Source organism: Haliotis cracherodii, unplaced genomic scaffold (assembly GCF_022045235.1).
Source record: "Haliotis cracherodii isolate W230 unplaced genomic scaffold, xgHalCrac1.p SCAF_5, whole genome shotgun sequence".
NCBI classification, from domain to species: Eukaryota; Metazoa; Mollusca; class Gastropoda; order Lepetellida; family Haliotidae; genus Haliotis; species Haliotis cracherodii.
The window spans coordinates 3,697,178-3,703,177 of NW_027266308.1; positions in this window are offsets into that span (position 1 = coordinate 3,697,178).

Genomic DNA, 6,000 nt, shown 5'->3' on the forward strand with positions numbered 1-6,000 from the left:
TGCTGAGTGCGGCATTACATAAGATAAACCGTATTTGTTATAACTTAACTCACCTAAATACCCCAGAAGTACCAGGGGACACTGTGATTAAATTTCCTTAAACTTCTCTATTTCAGAAGAATGTTGTTTTCTAAATAAGCAATATTTTGAGAGAAGGTGAATATGCATTGTTTATAAAAAATGTTATTGAAGTAGGAATATTATTACAATATTATTGAATTATTCATTTCAAGCCAGCGAGTCAACACAATGAAGTTCTAGTATCCGGTGTTATTTTATCTGTACTCATATCTGATCAAGACATTTTCAAACTATTCAGGATAAATGTATTAGTAGCTTCCTTTTGATATACAATTACCTATCATCATACAGGATTAGGTGAGGGTGTACAAGAAGTTGATAGTTGTATCAATTCTTATGTTTCTTCAATTTCATACATTATTTATCTTTATCAATTTTTAGTTTCCCTTTCACTTATTTTAAACAGTTCACACATTATTACTTTTGTCGTGCACGGTGCAATCTCAATCGGCAATAATCAGTTAAGTAAGTGATGTTTGAAAGTATCATCTGTCATTGTACACACTGAATTTTGACACACGAATTATTTTCATAATTAACATTGTAATATGTTAAAATGAAAATCTTAGCAGAAAAAGTGTCTTTTGTCAACTGGACTCATGGCAAAACGATAGTGCGTTGTGCAGCAAACACCACTATGAAACGTGAAATAAACATGATCTCAATCTTGATCTAGAGTTCGCCAAGCCACGCATTGACTGAGCAATTTTGCAAAAGTACACTGACGTGTTTCATGTTATGCGGTTTATTTACGATACAAAACTTCTGTCATTGAATGTACTGTCACATTGTACCTATATGCCGACGAGGTTATGATAAAACAATCTAATTCTGAAATACGTATCTCGAAATGCACCTTTCGATTCACTTCCGGGATCCTGACAGCAAAATGCTAATTCCAGTGTATTACAGGCATATTTTATTTGGACCTCATGATTAAATGTGAAATATCTTCTGTATTAGATACAGAGGATACCATTTTTTGTTTGTTTAAAATGTCCATCAGTGAAATGCACAATATGCTGTCTGTTCCCTATCAGCTGATGCGACTCACACTGCATGGAGCTATGCTCTCCAAACCTCGTGTTCGATCCAAGATGGCGAAAGTGTGAAAAAGGTCAATAGTGAGTGAGTTGTGTTTAACGCCGCTTTTAACAGTATTCCAGTCATATCACGGCGTGTCAGCTTGATGTGGGAGGAAAGCCCGAAGTGATGCAGGTCTCAGACGTTTACCACTTCGGTGAAACCCACGAGCACGGGTATGGTGCTGACAAACCTAGAAACATACTCGGGGCGAACCGGTGGAAGTTAAAAAAATGTTGCATAGTTAATACTAAAATCTAAAAATAAATCGGTTTCAAGCTTGTGTTTATACACACACACACACACACACACACACACTGCTCCATGGATTTGTCCTTCTTCGAGTTAGAGCATCAGTCAGCATCAGTCAGTCTAACGAACCATTTGATGCTGGGGTAAACCATTTTCACAGTAATTATCGATTGTTTAGGTAAATTAGACGAAAATATAATGACCTATACGTACGTATATACTGTCTGAAGACTGAAGAGTCATGCATTTTTCTGCAATCAGCCTTGCACACGAAGAGAGTGGTTCATTATTAATGCATATAATTAAAGTTGATAATTTTCTATTTATGTGATTTGAATGAGAGTTAATGCAGTGGATTTGTGAATCACACAAAATATATGTTCTTTAAAATTTTATTGCAACATTATGTTCGTAAGTTTTCACTGAATCTAATAATGATATCCTTTTAAGTATGGTAAATTCGTTAAAAAAACAATGTCGTTTTAACATTTTTGTATTGGCGGATCCAGAGGGGTGGGAGATTGAGGAAGTTGCGTCTTACCCCCACTGCTCCGTACAACTGTACTGAAAGCAAAGTCTGTATGACGCACACTTGCCGAATCGACCGATACACCTCATTTTCACGTGACCAATCCGAGGTCATGTGACTGAGTAAATACGAATCCAGCATGGCGGTGGGAAGCGAGTTGTTGTGTTTCGTGACATTTCTCGCAGGTTTACACAGATCATGTGGCATAATCTACCAACAACCTGAGCAGATACACCTGTCATATGGCCGTAAGTGTTTTTGCAGCATCCTCAAAGTAGTATCTATATAATCTGTATGGCTTCTAAAGGTTATATCTTCCGTAGTGGTTGTGTTTTCTGTCTTGGGTACTTTCGGAAGAAACTTTAGATGAGCTGGGGTAGGACTTCCGCCCGTTTCCCCCCTTAAAAATATATATATATATGATTAAACGGCAATGCATACATATATGTTTTTTGGCGGGTACGGGCGGATGTCTTTCCAGTAAACAAAAGTTTCACCAGGTGCTTTAATTTATGTTCAGCTGTCATGGCTATATAGTTCTTTATTTCTGAACAGGTAGAGGAAAAATGGTTTCGAATACGGACCTTGCTTATATAAATCCTGATCCAGTTCTGTTGATCGTTTTAGACAACACTTTGTCCTGCTTCACTGACAGAAATATCTGTGAACATGAATTCAAGGTGTGAGATAATACTTGATATGATTAATGTAGATTGGTCTCACCCCATTTGTCAGATACTCCATTTAGCATTAACATCACAAATCCCACGGTTGAGTTCTCCCATTGTCCAATGCTTGTAACCCAAGTGGTAAAATGGATTACCGTGTTCGACATTATAAGCGCCCATGACGCTCTCAAAATTAGTAATAGGTTGCTCTTACTAGAATTTAATTTTGGTGAGAACCATGGGAAAGATCATAAATTTTGTGGTTTATGCTGACAGCCTGAAATGATACTAAAGAAAAGTCAATACAACAATATTTGCTAATATATTGGCTAGTGAACAATCCCAGTTAGCATCCTTTCCGATTGATCAATGTACACAAGACTTATTTATTCGTACACACACGTATGTTTTATGCACCCTTAATTATGGGCAGTTAAATTCTGGAAAATATATCTGTCATGTATAATACGCACATACTTTCCTTTTGTATCATTTCTGGCTGTCAGCATAAACCACAAATTTAACGATCTTTTAACTCTGTTTTTTTCTGACCAAAATTATATTCTAATAAGAGCCCCCTATTTCTAATTTTGAGAGCGCCCTGGGCACTTAATACGTCACATACGGTATATTGTTTTTCCTCTTTTCATTTTAATTGTGTGAACCTTTTAAGTTTAAAATCCTGTCTTAGTTTATCAAGCAGGAATTTGAAACAGATCTTACACCATTTATGTAATGTATCAATGAGGAACAGTTACATTTTGTTGGATATCAGTGACTGAGACAAGACATGTGTTACATTGAGCAAGGGCTGCTGATGTCATTTGACACCAGAACTACAACAGCCTGGCCTGTGAATCATCATCACGTTTGTAAATGTAGCAAGATATATGGGCAAATATAAACAAGTATATTTATGTGTTCTTAAATTGGTAATCGATGTGGAGTAGGAAAATAGTATCTTTCTGATACAACTTGTCTCTGATGATATTTTTATCAATTAGCGTGTACATATCAGGACTATCAAGCTCCTCACAGCGATAGCCAGTTTGCGGAGTTCTCTATACCGAGTGTATAACAAATGTGTCACACGCTGGGAAGGAACTTGATGGTATCTGACTGACATTAATACAGGGTATAACTCTGATTAACCCATGAAAATGTAAATCGGCAATATATTGCCATTTGTATCGCAATACAGGTGAAAGTATGGCAATATATTGCCCTACATGCTGCTATAAAACTGATCAATGAGAGGCGACTAATGGGGTCAAGCGGTCAGGCTCGTCCCATAAGCAGTAAGCAGTAAAATTTAGGGTACTTTTTCGTCAAGCAGTAATTTTTCTTCTTTTTCAATAAAATTGTAGCGAAATCTTTTTGGGGTCGCATATTTGTTTCACAAAAATGCTAGGTGCTTTTGACTGACAAAGACACCCAGTCCATGTTAAGTTTTGAAAACTTATATTGTGAGAAATAAAGATATGAAAATTTTGGTTTGTTTTTCTTTGTTAAATATGAGAAATCCAGATTGTTCCATCAACATTATTCGTACCGATACATATATTTTATCTTGGCTTGATTACCAATTGAAGTTGATTCCTTTATATATTTTGTTATTTTATTTGTACTCATATCTGATCAAGACATTTTCAGGATAAATGTATTAGTAGCTTCCTTTTGATATACAATTACCTATCATCATACAGTTGTATCAATTCTTATATTTCTTCAATTTCATACATTATTTATATTTATCAATTTTTAGTTTCCCTTTCACTTATTTTAAACAGTTCACACATTATTACTTTTGTCGTGCACGGTGCAATCTCAATCGGCAATAATCAGTTAAGTAAGTGATGTTTGAAAGTATGATCTGTCATTGTACACACTGAATTTTGACACACGAATTATTTTCATAATTAACATTGTAATATGTTAAAATGAAAATCTTAGCAGAAAAAGTGTCTTTTGTCAACTGGACTCATGGCAAAACGATAGTGCGTTGTGCAGCAAACACCACTATGAAACGTGAAATAAACATGATCTCAATCTTGATCTAGAGTTCGCCAAGCCACGCATTGACTGAGCAATTTTGCAAAAGTACACTGACGTGTTTCATGTTATGCGGTTTATTTACGATACAAAACTTCTGTCATTGACTGTACTGTCACATTGTACCTATATGCCGACGAGGTTATGATAAAACCATCTAATTCTGAAATACGTATCTCGAAATGCACCTTTCGATTCACTTCCGGGATCCTGACAGCAAATTGCTAATTCCAGTGTATTACAGGCATATTTTATTTGGACCTCACGATTAAATGTGAAATATCTTCTGTATTAGATACAGAGGATACCATTTTTTGTTTGTTTAAAATGTCCACCAGTGAAATGCACAACATGCTGTCTGTTCCCTATGAGCTGATGCGACTCACACTGCATGGAGCTATGCTCTCCAAACCTCGTGTTCGATCCAAGATGGCGAAAGTGTGAAAAAGGTCAATAGTGAGTGAGTTGTGTTTAACGCCGCTTTTAACAGTATTCCAGTCATATCACGGCGTGTCAGCTTGATGTGGGAGGAAAGCCCGAAGTGATGCAGGTCTCAGACGTTTACCACTTCAGTGAAACCCACGAGCACGGGTATGGTGCTGACAAACCTAGAAACATACTCGGGGCGAACTGGTGGAAGTTATAAAAATGTTGCATAGTTTATACTAAAATCTAAAAATAAATCGGTTTCAAGCTTGTGTTTATACACACACACACACACACACACACACACACACACTGCTGCATGGATTTGTCCTTCGAGTTAGAGCATCAGTCAGCATCAGTCAGTCTAACGAACCATTTTATGCTGATGTAAACCATTTTCACAGTACTTATCGATTGTTTAGGTAAATTAGACGAAAATATAATGACCTATATACGTACGTATATACTGTCTGAAGACTGAAGAGTCATGCATTTTTCTGCAGTCAGCCTTGCACACGAAGAGAGTGGTTCATTATTAATTCATATAATTAAAGTTGATAATTTTCTATGTATGTGATTTGAATGAGAGTTAATGCAGTGGATTTGTGAATCACACAAAATATATGTTCTTTAAAATTTTATTGCAACATTATGTTCGTAAGTTTTCACTGAATCTAATAATGATATGATATATGGTAAATTCGTTAAAAAAACAATGTCGTTTTAACATTTTTGTATTGGCGGATCCAGAGGGGTGGGAGATTGAGGAAGTTGCGTCTTACCCCCACTGCTCCGTACAACTGTACTGAAAGCAAAGTCTGTATGACGCACACTTGCCGAATCGACCGATACACCTCATTTTCACGTGACCAATCCGAGGTCATGTGACTGAGTAAATACGAATCCAGC